The sequence below is a fragment of the Mustela nigripes genome, chromosome 1, assembly GCF_022355385.1.
Source record: "Mustela nigripes isolate SB6536 chromosome 1, MUSNIG.SB6536, whole genome shotgun sequence".
Lineage (NCBI taxonomy): Eukaryota > Metazoa > Chordata > Mammalia > Carnivora > Mustelidae > Mustela > Mustela nigripes.
Window position 1 is genome coordinate 102,189,718 of NC_081557.1, and position 14,140 is coordinate 102,203,857.

At 38.3% G+C, this 14,140-nt stretch overlaps 1 protein-coding gene across 11 annotated transcripts in view; it reads right to left on the reverse strand.

Moving 5' to 3' along the window:
- The window catches only part of GRIA4 (glutamate ionotropic receptor AMPA type subunit 4), a 386,735-nt gene that overhangs the window by 268,447 nt on the left and 104,148 nt on the right, over positions 1-14,140 (reverse strand). The window lies entirely within an intron of this gene.

A 14,140-nucleotide genomic window follows, 5' to 3' on the forward strand; every position in this document is an offset into this window, starting at 1 on the left:
TGATTGAAATTGACAAGAATTCTGCTCTAGGAGCCACAGCAAACACAAATCTTTTCCATTTCAATACCCTAGTAGCTCAAAGGAATGAGCTGCCAACGGAGCAATGGAATGGAAAGGCACGTATGCATTCTCTCGCCTTCCGTCGGGGTCCGTGTGGACAGTGAAGTCAGCCCTTCATGTTAGCTCCTTTTGAGAGGTGTGAGTTCATAATACAGCCACTACCACCAAAACTAAAGAAGACCATACTTAGGACCCTGACTATGCATATGATTTGGTAAGAAAATAATCAACTCTATTTTAGGTGTGTGGTCTTTTTAACTCTTTGCTTTTCAAATTTCTTTCAATGAATTGCTCTCACTGCAGTGGAGAGTATGCTAAAGATACATATACACACACATATATATATATAGAGAGAGAGAGAGAGTCAGAGAGAGGCACAGAGGCAGAAAGACTTGCCTACCCATTTTAATATTAATAATCCCCCAAAAGATAAATATGTTATCTCTAAAGATCTTATCTTTAAGTCTTTATGAATAATGACATTCTGTTATATCACAACCTGTGACATCTTCCGTATGTTCTTTTTAAATTTTATTTTATTTATTTATTTGACAGAGAGAGAGAGAGATCACAAGTAGGCAGAGAGGCAGGCAGAGGGAGAGGGGGAAGCAGACTCCCTGCTGAGCAGAGAGCCAGATGCAGGGCTCAATCCCAGGACCCTGAGATCATGACCTGAGCCGAAGGCAGAGGCTTAACTGACTGAGCCACCCAGGCGCCCCCTCCCATATGTTTTTAAAAGAACAGTGACGCTGAGAGTTAATATTCTCACTGCATCCCGTGCCTTTAAGAGCACGTTTGTGTGTGGGAGCTGAATGCTCCATCCGCACGGGGCCGAAATACAGTTTCCTCATTTTTTTTCTATGTGTGTTACCATGGTTCAGTGATAGTTTTTTTTCCCTTATTATTTACCTTGGCTTCAAAATCTTTGACATCCTCCTAACCTGCCACAAACATCCATTTGCCAGGCCTTCCATCCATCCATCCAACCAGTCTGCGGACACGGCTTTATGCAAAGCATCTTCACAGAGGTGGGAGGGATTGTTACTCAGAGTACCCGAGGCTGGACTTCCGCACGGAGTCTCACACTGGTATTGGTCACCTGAGAATTACACCACTGATCTAATTGTGTCCATTTAAATAATTACACTCTTGAAATCTTGGCCAAGTTCAACTGATTTCTCCCTCAGTCGGTGTCACACATGGATTCTACATACTTGTGTGATGATAGTGAATTATGTACATTGGTATCAATATTCAAAATATTGTAAGGCTACATTTACTGTGTTCACATATAGGGTATACATCTGAGATGAACCATAGCACGTAACTTCAGTTTTCACTTTAGTACACACGTAAGCAACAACCCATCTCTTTTCAGGAGAAGAATGCCTGCATTTGCATATTTTCGTGGGTATTGTTTGTCTTACCAGGATGATCTGCAAGCAGGGAAAAATCACTGGCATTTGTATTTCTTTTCTCCAGAATGACTATTATACCTTTGCAAGAAAAGAAACTAATTCATGATGATGTCCTTTTAGGAATTCAGAAACATATTGTTGGGTTAATTAGATAGAGTCTGTCTTGGGTAGACTCTTACCTTAGAAGAGAGTGAAGGGTAGTTTTATTTCATATTCTTTAAGGATTTGTAATGAAGAGTTAAGAGTGTAACTACTAAAGTACTGTAGCTAAAAGCAAGATTCCCACTTACATTTCTTTTCTTTTTACCCTTTTGTTAAGTAAATAGGCTATATTTTTGGTCACACAGAAAATTACCTGTCATGAAGCTTGCCACGATCTGGCATGGAAAAATTAATTTTAAAAAGGTGGCTCAGGGGACTGCACAGCCTCATTCTATGGGGTAAAAGATAATGCCAACCTCATTTTCAAAATAAGGGGGAAAATACTCACTCATCTTGGATATTCCATAGATTAGTGAATAAATTATCATGGAGAATTTTGCTAAAATAAATATCTATGTAAAACTGAATAATAAGAATTACAGAGAGCAGGAAAAGGCAAAGATTCAGTTTCTTATTTTATGGATTAGAGCAACTGCCTATCAAGTGTAAAAAGTGAGAACAATTTACTTTTTTGAAAGCAATGCATCAAGGTAATTTACATTATAATGCAGTATCTTCTCTAGTTCAGTACTGAATTACAGTCCATCTGAGTGTGAATTTTTCAACCATTCCCCATTTTTACATAATTTTTGCTCTCTGCTTCACGCAGATATCCCCGCTGAGTTATGAAGCCTCATGATATGACATGTATGGAGAAAGTGGTATTGATGTCAAATACAAGGTTCCTTCTCCAGGGGAGGGCACTGGGGTGCACTGATATGCTGGTAGCACGTATAGCCGGAATACACACATCTATCCATTCCCGAGGTCTCTGGGAAACTGCCCACCCACTCTATCCTGACCGGAGTCCCTGTACATCACATTCTAGTACAGTACAGACGTTTTAGGTTTTCAGTGACTGCAATCAATTTACATTTAGGAAACTAAATTTTCCATGCTGGGTGTTTTGTTTTGGTTTTGAGAGAGAGCTAGAGCACAAGTGATGACAGCATGGAGGAGTGAGGCAGGAGCAGAGAGAATCTCCTGTAGACTCCCCGCAGGGTATACAGGGAGCCCGACACAGGGCTTCATCTCACCATCCCGAAACCATGACCTGAACCTAGGCCAAGAGGCAGATGCTCAACTGACTGAGCCACCCAGGTGCCCCTGAAATTGACATTTATTTAATCATAGCTAGAATATGTTCCACAGTACTGAATGGTACCCGGCCAATATATCTTTCAATGGATTCTGAAACCCTTGAGAATACAGCTGAAGCTCTTGCATAAATGGAAAAAGAGATTTTGTAATGGATAAAAAATTTACAAGAAATTTCCGTCCCTATCTAATAGAAAAATAATTTTTTTTTTACTATGTGTGCAAGACTACTTGCATTTTAAGTTTAATTCATTATTTTTAATATCTGTGGTGCAGTCCTCCTCTTCCTCCGGGGACCGAGGTGTGCTACGCCTCTGGGCCTCACTAGGCTACTGGGGACTGAGTGAGCAAGTCCGATGTGAGTCACTTGCAGGCTTGACCTGCTGCACCTCTCAGGTGTAGCTTGCACTTCTTTTCTGCCGGCTAACAGCAGATGATGGGGATGCTTCACAAGGTGCTACCACAACGAGAGGAAAGGATCCTGGGTCCCCAAAGACCAAGTTGAGGAAAGCCCATCCCCCACTGGGGGAGATGACTTCTCTTTTATCAGTCCTTAAATGTTTGAGTGTTTTTGTCCTTACAGCTTACCCTCTTCTAACTAGAATAGGATTATATTGTATCCCTTATGCCTGTCTAATGTCCCAATATGTTCCATATTCTAAGCCTGTCTAGAATCCAGTACCTTCTGTGCAGCTCCCCTTGATTCTCTCATCTTGAAGTGAATGATCTCTTCCTGACTGGATTTCTCCTGCTAATCCATTGGCTATTAATGGAAGTAAACCATCTATCTGTAGACTTGCTGGCCATCAAAACAAAAAGGGAACATGGATAGTTACACAGTCTTACTTCCAGTAGGGACAAAATATACCATTTTATGGGTGGAAGAAACGTTTTCTCTAATGTTAATTTCTTAAAAAAAGATGTTGCAAACATCAGACATCATGCAGGGAAAGCAGTGATTTAAAAGAAATACACTCGGGACTCCTGGGTGGTTTAGTGGGTTAAGCATCGGCCTTCAGCTTAGGTCATGATCTCAGGATCCTGGGATCGAGCCCCACATTGGGCTCCCAGCTCAGTGGGAGTCTGCTTCTCCTTCTGCCTGCCCCTCTCCCTACTTGCGCTCTATCTCTCTGATAAATAAATACATAAAATCTTTAAAATGAATAAATAAAAGAAATATCCTCAACAGCATGCCTAATGCAAGTGTAATGAACAGATCTACTGGTTTAATTATAACAATTGTCGTGGCTGGCAGCTCTCTAGGGTGCCAAGGTTTAGTTAATATGTAACTGCCATACTTTGTTTGGCCTCAATCCAAAGATCAGACTTGTTTGACAGAGCACTCTTCAGAAATTCTCTGTGAAATACAGTATCTGTGTATCAGACTTTTAAAAAAAAATAAGAATTGTACAGCCATCGATTGTGATTGTGATTGTCATCAAGTCTGCCCTTGATTGCCACAAGTCTGAGTTGGCTGATGGTGAATGCATTACACGAGAAAGCAAAAACGCAGATGGTTCGACTGTTAACCTTTTGTATCCAGTAAGGAACCTAATCTGGACTCTTCCCTAATAGAAGGCTCTCAGAAACACCTGCTGACCATGTCAGAATACAGCCACCTCCCCCCACCGCCGACACACACACACACACACACACACACACACACACATCTGGGTCTGTTCCAACTTAAAGCCTGAAATTTGCTTAGGGTGCAGAGGTCTTCTGTACCATATAACTGTTTTACATTTCTAAGGCAGATGATAATGCATATCAATAAATATCTGCATTGGTATGTCTGGTTTGAACAAAATAGATTCCTGATGAATTTAAATAAAATATTTTCTTGGAAATACATCTCTTAACATGGGTTTATTGCGTATGAACCATCTATATTTGTATGACAATTTTATTTTATAATTATACCAATCTTATGTCTGATAATATTTAGACACAAGGATCAACTGCTGAGGTGATTATTGCTAATTTGTGTCAGAAGATTCTATCGTTATTTTTCTATGGGGACCTTTCCACCTATTGACCATAAGAAAAGCAGTCAACTAGATCATACAGAAATGGTATCAGAGACATCTGGGTGGCTCAGATGGTTGAGCAGCTTAGGTCACGACCTCAGTGTTGTGAGAACGAGTCCTGCATCAGGCTCTGTGCTAAGCGTAGAGTCTGCTTAAGATTCTCTCTCTCCCCCCGTCTCTTCCCCTCCCTATCTCTCTCCGTCTCTGGAAAAAAAAATAAAAAGTGGTATTAGATTAAGATACTAAGAAACTGAATTAGTCTAATTTTATGACACATATTCTCTAGTATATTTTCTTTATTTTTAAAAAGATTTTATTTTTAAGAAATCTCTACACACAATGGAACTCGAACTTACAACCCTGAGATCAAGAGTCACATGCTCTACCGACTGAACCAGCCAGGCACCCCTACTATAATTTTTTAATATAAAAATTGCACCAATAACTTCGAGTCTCAATTATATGTTAATTTTCTTTCTATTTGCTCTTCAAAGTTTAAAACATTTGCTGATTACTTTTTGTAATTCTTAGTTTAGAAATTACTAAAATAAGCTTGAGATAGTTAATTACTAAAAAAGCAAAAACAAAGAGCAGAATCAGACCTGTAAGACACCCAGAACAGACAGTTGGTTGCCAGAGGGAATGGGCAGTGGAGAGGTAAGGGGGAGTGGGCAAAATGGGTGAAGGGTTGTGGCAGGTACAGGCTTCGGGTTATGGAAGGAGTAAGTCGTGGGAATAAAAGATACAGCAGAGGGAATACAGTCAGTGTATGGTGACACTTGTGGTCAGTACAGCATAATATATAGAGATGTATGGTGACACTTGTGGTCAGTACAGCATAATATATAGAGATGTTGAGTCACTTTGTTGTACACAAAAAACTAACATCACATTATGTGTCAACTATACTCAAATAAAAAATTTTAAAAAGTAAAATAAAATCCCTTAAGAGACTCATTCAATCTCAAAAATAATAATAAAAATTAATTTTAGTTTTTTCAAAGGACACCTCTAAATAAGTATGTTTCTGTAAATTTCACTTGGAAGTTGAGACATAATTTCTACAATTCTCACACACAAGAGGCTCTAATAATATTTCGTAAATCCTAAATCTTGTAGTCTCCAGGCCTTTCTGAGGCTGGCAGTTTCTATACTGTGATGGTAACAAAGACAGTGAGTTCAGCACATGGTGCAGTGAAGGACAACGCTCGTGCGAAGCCTGACCGGGGCCCACGTAATCCATTCCCACAGCTTACTCACCACCCGTCCTCTGGGTCAGTTCTAATAATTTTTAAGTTGTCCTTTTTTTACTTCAATGGCCTCAAGCCACTTTTAATTTTATTCTGGTTCTGTTTTGTGCATCTTTAAAATATTTTATGCTCTTAATTAGCATAAATTAATTAATAATTCCTGAACTATTTTCCCTGAGTAATTTAACAACAACCTTAAATTAAAATGCTTCTTGTATGAGGCAGAGAAGCAGGTCGTTGAAAATTTATTGAAAGATTCTATACCCCGCAGATCATGCAGGAGAGAACAAACACTTGCAGGCAAAATTGGAACGTATAATACTTGATGGTGTTTTTGTAAACTAAGCATGACTCTTATTTATAAAAGCATTAGAGAAAAATTTGAAGACAATCCCATAATCCTATCATTTTGACAAATGATTTCATTTTGTAAATTTCCTTTGCGGATGTGTCCATATGCACACGATTCAGTGTGTTCAGAATATTTCTTCCCTGGGGGCGCCTGGGTGGCTCGGTGGGTGGGCCTCTGCCTTCGGCTCGGGTCCTGATCCCAGGGGCCTGGGATCGAGTCTCACATTGGGCTCTCTGCTCAGCAGGGAGCCTGCTTCTCCTCATCTCTCTCTCTGTCTGTCTCTCTGCCTATTTGTGATCTCTCTCTCTGTCAAATAAATAAATAAAATCTTAAAATAAAAAAAAAGAATATTTCTTCCCTGTTATAGTGCAGTAGCAACCTGTTACTTAGTAGAAGAGCTCTACTTAGATTTCTAAAGATTAATACTTATTTTTATATCCCCATCAGGAAACTCAACAGCTTATCATATATCGAAAAAGACAGTAATATTTATCTTTCTAAAATATTTTTAAACTTGATGTATGGTTTCTCTTTATGAAGTCATTTTTTCCAGTGCTCCACTTTCAAAAAATTTTTTTCTTTTTTTTTACACTATGCTCACACTTTCTGAGCACTCGCTAGTTATGCGGAATGGCCTGAGGTCAAACATACTTTTAAATCTGGACTACGATGATATATTTATAGATAATGCACTCAAAGCTTTCTCCATGTTAAAAAAAGGAAAGAAAAAAAAACTCATCTAAAAGGAAATACAGGCAATAAACTCTTGGACATTGGTCTTTGTAATACTTTCTTAGATCTGTTTCTTCAGGCAAGGGCAACAAAAGTAAACCAACAATTGGGACTATATCAAATTAAAAAGCTTTTGCACAGTGAAGGAAACCATCAACAAAATGAAAAGAAACCTACCGAATGGGAAAAGATATTTGCAAATGATATGTCTGACAAGGGTTAATATCCAAAATATATTAAAAACCCATACACCTCAATGCCATAAAAACAATCGGATTAAAAAAATGGGCAGAGCATCTGAATAGAGATTCTTCCAAAGAAGGTCTACAGATGGCCACAGACATATGAAAAGATATCCAACATGAGTAATCTTGAAGGAAATGCAAATCAAAACCACAATGAGATATTGCCTCACATCTGTCAGGATGGCTAGCATCAAGAAGACAGGAAACGAGTGTCAGCAAGGAAGTGGAGGAAGGGAATCCTTGGGCTCTGCGGGTGGGAATGTCAACTGAGGCAGACGCTGTGGAAAAGAGCATGGACGTTCCTTCCACTTCTGGGTATTTATCCAAAAAAACTAAAAAATGCGAATTCTTTTTTTTTTTAAGATTTTATTTACTTATTTGACACAAAGAGAGAGATGACAAGCAGGCAGAGAGGCAGGCAGAGAGAAAGGGGGAAGCAGGCTCCCCGCCGAGCAGAGAGCCCGATGTGGGGCTCAATCCCAGCACCCTGAGATCATGACCTGAGCTGAAAGCAGAGGCTTAACCCCCTGAGCCACCCAGGTGCCCCTATAAAATCTGTTCTTTAAAGACACATGCATCCTATGTTCATTGCAGTATTACTTACAATAGCCAAGATATGGAAGCAACCCGTGTTCATCAATAGATGAATCGATAAAATGATGTGGGCGTACAAAAACAATGGACTATTACTCAACTATAAAAAAGAAATGAGATCTTGTCATTTGTGGATGGAGCTAGAGGTTACTATGCTAAGTGAAATACGTCAGACAAAGCTAAATACCATATGATTTCACTTATGTGGAATCTAAAAAACACAACAAACAAAACAACATAGAAACAGACTCATAAATATCGAGAGCAAATGAGTGGTTGCCAGAGGGGAGCTGGGTGGGGGAAAAGAGGTGTAGGGAATTAAGAGGTACAAACTTCCAGTTATAAAATAAATGAGACAGGGAGAAGTATAGCATAGGGAACACCGTCAATAAGACTGTAATAACTTCATACTGTGCCAGATGGATGGCTGTGGCGAGCACTTTGTCATGTATAAAATGCTGAGTCACTATGTTATACATCTGAAACTAATATAACGTATGTCAGCTAGATTTAAAAAAAAATCATAACCCCTTGGAAAAAAGAAGTCTATATTAAAAAGATTAATTACGTATGGTAAAAGGTACAAGTAATCCGACTTTTTAAAATTATGCCCAACAACTAGGATTGGCGAAAGTGTTGGGATAATCTTCTCACTGGGAAGTAAACATGAGCTGACTTTGTAATTTGCATGCATGGCAGTGGAACTTCTGCATTATTTATCCCTTTTCCATTTCTATGATACCTTCTCATTCTAAATAAGATTAAAATACTAGTAAATTAAAGAGCTGACAACACATGTATAAGAATACAGCTGTAGATCTTTTCACTTCTCTGAGTTTATCTTCACTATCTTAAGGTTTTCCCTTTTGTATCTGGAAAATCTACTATGGATAGTTTAACATGAACTAGATAAGCCAGTTCTTTATCATGGCAGGAAAATTCCATCCTGCTTTCCAATGTCTTATAGGATGTTGGCCATGGGCGTACATAGAGCAAAATATGTATTTATTTAGTGAGGTTGGATTTCTTAATAAATGAGAACTAATTGAACCCATTTTTCTAGTTATTCATAATAACAGTCATTTACATCTACGTTATTATATATAACCTCAAATTCTGATGTATTTAAAATTGAATCTTCTCAAACATCGCTGGGACAGCTGGCAGCTACACTTTGTGAGCACAGCACAATAGATACGAAAGTGGAATCACTCTATTGTACAGCCAGAACTAATGTAACGTTGTGGGTCAACCACTTGCAAATAAATAATTAAAAAGTAATAAAAGATATTACATTAAAAATGCTATGATAGAAGGAAAGCAGCACTGACATTTTCTGACAATTATTTTCACAATATTTTACATTTAATTTTCACAACTTTGCAAAGTAAATATCACGGTATCTCCATTTTCAGATGGTGAGGCAGCCATTTACAGAGGTCTTCCTAATTTGCCCAATATCCCATGTTTTGGTAAATTGCCTTGCCAGACCTTCCTGGTTCCAAATCCTAAGGACAGGTGTCACATCTTGAAAAATGTAGCAACAAGACTGCCTATAACGTTGAAATCACAGAACATGCTTAAACAATGTTTACTCTTCTGAAATAACCTCTCTTCACTTCCCTGTATCATCATCCACGTGATAATGCTCAGACTGAAAGAAGAGTATTTTATTTTCAAAGAATGGCTGTTATTTTGTTCATTTTCATATTATTTCCCAGGAGGAATATACAGATTAACTTCATATAAATTAAGTTCTTTAACATGAGTAAAAGTCTGGGCAAACTAAAACACACATATGTTACATCACAGGAAGGAACAATTTCTTCTCTTCATAATTTTATCTGTGGAACAGATCTTTGAACCAAATGAGGCGAATACATTTAAGTCACACAAATGAAATATGTTGTGTAGCTTTTAGGATGATTCTGTCTGCTTCAGCATTGATTCCCTATATTGGGATTTATGATCTTCAAATAAATAGATTAATTGATATTTGCTTAATAGTGTGGCCAAGAAAAAGACGTTTTATGACAAATAATTCTGAGACCTCAGTACTGATGACTTTAGTTTTTACTTCCCTAGAAACAAAAGTAAAGAAAAATGAAAAGAGAGCCCACTTATGTGTTCACTATCAGCTAAACTTAATTCATTGGCTTTAAAAAAAAAAACAACCATGTACACTGTATACAGTTTACAGTACTCAGTACTGCAACTCTTCCAAATAATTCTCCATGAATCCTGTGAGGTGAGTCCTTTGCCCCATTTTTTTTTTCCCTAGGAAAATGAGGCTTATATTTGTACCCATGTTCAAGGCTTACAGACCTGTTACTGGCTAACTGGTCACCCTGGAATTTGAACCCACGTTTAATGGGTCTAAGTCCTATTTCTTCCCTCCAGACACTTCAGCATAGAAAGGTACCTGCAAATATTTCCTGTTGTGCATAAAAGGAAAATCCAACTTTTGATTAGTTGACATCATGAGTTTAGTTTTCATTATCTTGCACAAGGATGTTATAATTAAATGTAACCTTTTCTAAATAAGATGTAGATGGACCTCTTCATAATTTAGCTCATTATTTCATGGACCCAAATACTAAAGAACCGGACTTTAGCAAAAGCATTCTAACTGGAATAAAAATCTACTTGTTTTACCTTCTGCACTGGTTATCTTTCCCATGATTATGCCTTTTTTATTACATAAAATAAAAGCAATAAGAATGGTGATTAGAAAAGATTTCTTTTAAACCCATAATACATTTTCTGATTTAAACAGCTGAATCATTCCTGACTGTTTTCAGAATTTCAAAATATTGCTCTTGTAGTTTTATGTTTTAATTTGGTTTTTTTTGGTTAGAATTTTGGTCTTTATCCCAAAAGCAATTAGAAGCTACTGAAAGTTTTGAAGTTGGCCTTCATTTTTTTCACAGTATTATTATTTTTTCTTTCTTTTTAAATTCTGTGCTGGGTGGTGTTGTTTTTAGATTATTTATTATTATTTTTTTATGTTCTGTTAGCCAACATATTTAACATCAATAGATTTTTTAAAAAAGATTTTATTTATTTATTTGACAGAGAGAAAGAGAGAGAGATCGTAAGTAGGCAGAGAGGCAGGTGGAGAGAGAGGAGGAAGCAGGCTCCCTGCTGAGCAGAGACCCCCATGCAGGCCTTGATCCCAGGACCCTGGGATCATGACCTGAGCAGAAAGCAGAGGCTTTAACCCACTGAGCCACCCAGGCGCCCAACATCATTAGTTCTTGATGTAGTGTTCAATGATTCCTTAGTTGTATATAACCCCCAGTGCTCATCAGCACACATGGCCTTCTTAATACTTATCACCCAGTCAGCCCATCTTCCACCCTCCTCCCTTCTGTAACCTACCATTTGCATGGACATGGATGGAACTGGAGGGGATTATGCAGAGTGAAATAAGTCAGGCAGAGAAAGACAATGATCCTGTGGTTTCACTCACATGTGGAACATAAAGAATAGTGTGGAGAGCCACAGGGGAAGGGAGGGAAAACTGAAGTGGGGGTCGGGATCAGAGAAGGGGACAAACCATCAAAGACTTTGGACTCTGGATTATTTTTTATCTTGTACCACTTCCCTTTTACATGTTTCAAATAGAAAACTTCCTGAGATAGTGGGTTCAGGGGTCAGAGATTTTTTTGATATTAATACTGTGAGGACCAAAACTCATTTTAGAGGCCTCGCATGAGGCTACCATTGCTTCCTACAGATAACACAAGCTGCAAAGAGCAAGCCAGTGAAGTAGAAAAGGTACTTATTTTTACTACAAAGAATAAACCAGGGGGAACAGGACTCCTCACCCATTGGCCCCAGGTCTCATGAAGACAAAGTATTCCAAGGTGAACTGGCCTGCCAACTGTGAGATTTTGTCAGTCAAAAACTAGCTTCCCCATGGATGCATTTGATAAAATAAGATATACAAAATAGAACAAAACAAAAAATGAGAGACAGCGTCAGTAAAGATATGCCACCTGTTTGGGATGACGGTATTAATAAATGATAGTATTTCCCAGTTAGAGGATAATTCTTATTAAAACTTGGTCTCCTGCTCTGGTTAATAAATGGCAAGACTATCCACCTGTCTGGCTGTCTTTCTTTTCTTTTTCCCGTGACACATAGTACTTTAATAATTAGAATGTCAAGTGATGACCTTATACCAGAACATATTAAATCTTTAGGAATTTCACAGGATTTCTAGAACAGAGCATCTACCCAAGCAACATAACCTAAGGGTTATCACCATTTGTTTGACAGCCCTCCCCAAGTAACTTAACATGCCAAATAAAAAGGACTAATTAGTCAAAAAGACTTCATTTACAATGGAAATCTCAGGAAGGTTTTAAGACCCTCAGGAAGTTATACAGCACATGCCTAACAGGATTACCGAGCATCACAATGAGTGTCTTTCTCTAAAGCGCCTTCTGCTCTCTCTAGAACATACCCTTTACAGCTTGCATTGATTGTCAGGTTTTGTTTTACTGTTTTTCTTCCCATTTACTTCTTTCTCTTCTGTCTGCAATGTTGACCCCTTAACCCAAACCACACTCCAAAGCTATCCTTCCTCTTCCCCCTTCTCTCTTCTGCAGTGTCTCCTAACTTAGGGGTCTGACATCTTTGCACACAGCAGATACACCACAGACACGTCTCCGTGTGCAGGGGTGCGATGCTGGCGGGTTGTATGACCTGGGGTGTCAACTTCAGTCACTTGGTCAGGATGGTGTCTGCCAGGTTTCTCCATGGGCAAGTTATAATTTTTCCCCTAATAATTAAGAAGTATTTTGTGGAGAAGTACCCAGAGATGATTCAAATATCCTGTTTCTCATCACAATTTCACCTATTAATTTTAGCATCATCAATAATTCTTTCCTGCAACAATTATTACTGTCGTTCGCCTAACGGTGATTTTCTGTTTGCATCCTTCCTTCTTCCTTCTCCATTATCATTGTGGCTGAATCGTAAAGAAGAGCTATCTCTTCTCCCCCATTTATTTATTTATTCAATTATTTACTGATACCACTTGGGACTCAGGGATATTTATTGTATTCGATGGTTGTTTTATATTATGACCATTATTTGTTGTTTTGCTCACATCATCCCAGATTTTCCCATCAACAGCTTCTTCAAGTTGGCTCCTGAATCCTTCCCGCGTGCCTCCGCCTGTCAGTCTGTAAGTACTCCCTTGCTTTCTGACACCATGAGATGATGCTGTCTCATCCTAAATTTTCTCTGTATTACCCTGTCATCTGCCTTTTTTCTAAAAGTCATTTTCCTTTCATTGTAGAATGGTATCCAGAAATTAAGATCTGGATGGCTGGAGTGTTCGCAGCTATAGAAATGTTTTCGCCTCTAGGTGCTCTCAGGAAATACATGTATGAACACACACACACACACACACACACACACACACATACACACTCACAATTGTATTTCTTTCTATACCTAAGACTCTGTCCATACATTAAAGCCCTGGGTCCATACTTACTCCTCCAGTTTCAGTCTGATACCAGTGGGCTCCTTCCAGCTTTTCCCCTTTCCTTATTTGTAACCTGTCTCTCATTACTTAATGATATATTTACCTCTCTGCTAAATCTTAGTCTGCACAGAAAGGACTTCGGAATCTCTAGTTAATATATTTGTTAAAAACAAATTTAGAAAATACAGTACAGGGCTGATGTGGAGTATATATTTGCAATCAAAATATTGTTTTCCCCCATCATTCAAGTTAATTCTTTTCTTCTCTACTTCCTTCCGTAAGGTATGTCATTCATTTATAACGTAGTTAAGTACATTTGTTATTTTTTTGTGTTCTATTTTGGGCTCCCCAAATCCTGGTTGGTTTTATTTCTTTATGCTTTGGCAAATGTCCTAAAAGGCAGTGTTACACAGAAAACTAAGAGAAGTTTCACTCCTTTTACATTCTTTATTCGCCACTCCTAACCAGCTTACATTGCCAACCAATCTCATTAGTTTACGGTTTGTTTTTCTATATTTCCTTTGCAGAGGTTAGTGGGTAAGTGTGTATTTTCACATTCCCCCTTCCTCTGAACCTAAAGACTAGCAGACTGTAGACACTTTCACAGCATGTTTTTTGGTGAATTTGTAAATAATCTTGTATTAAAAAATACAAAAC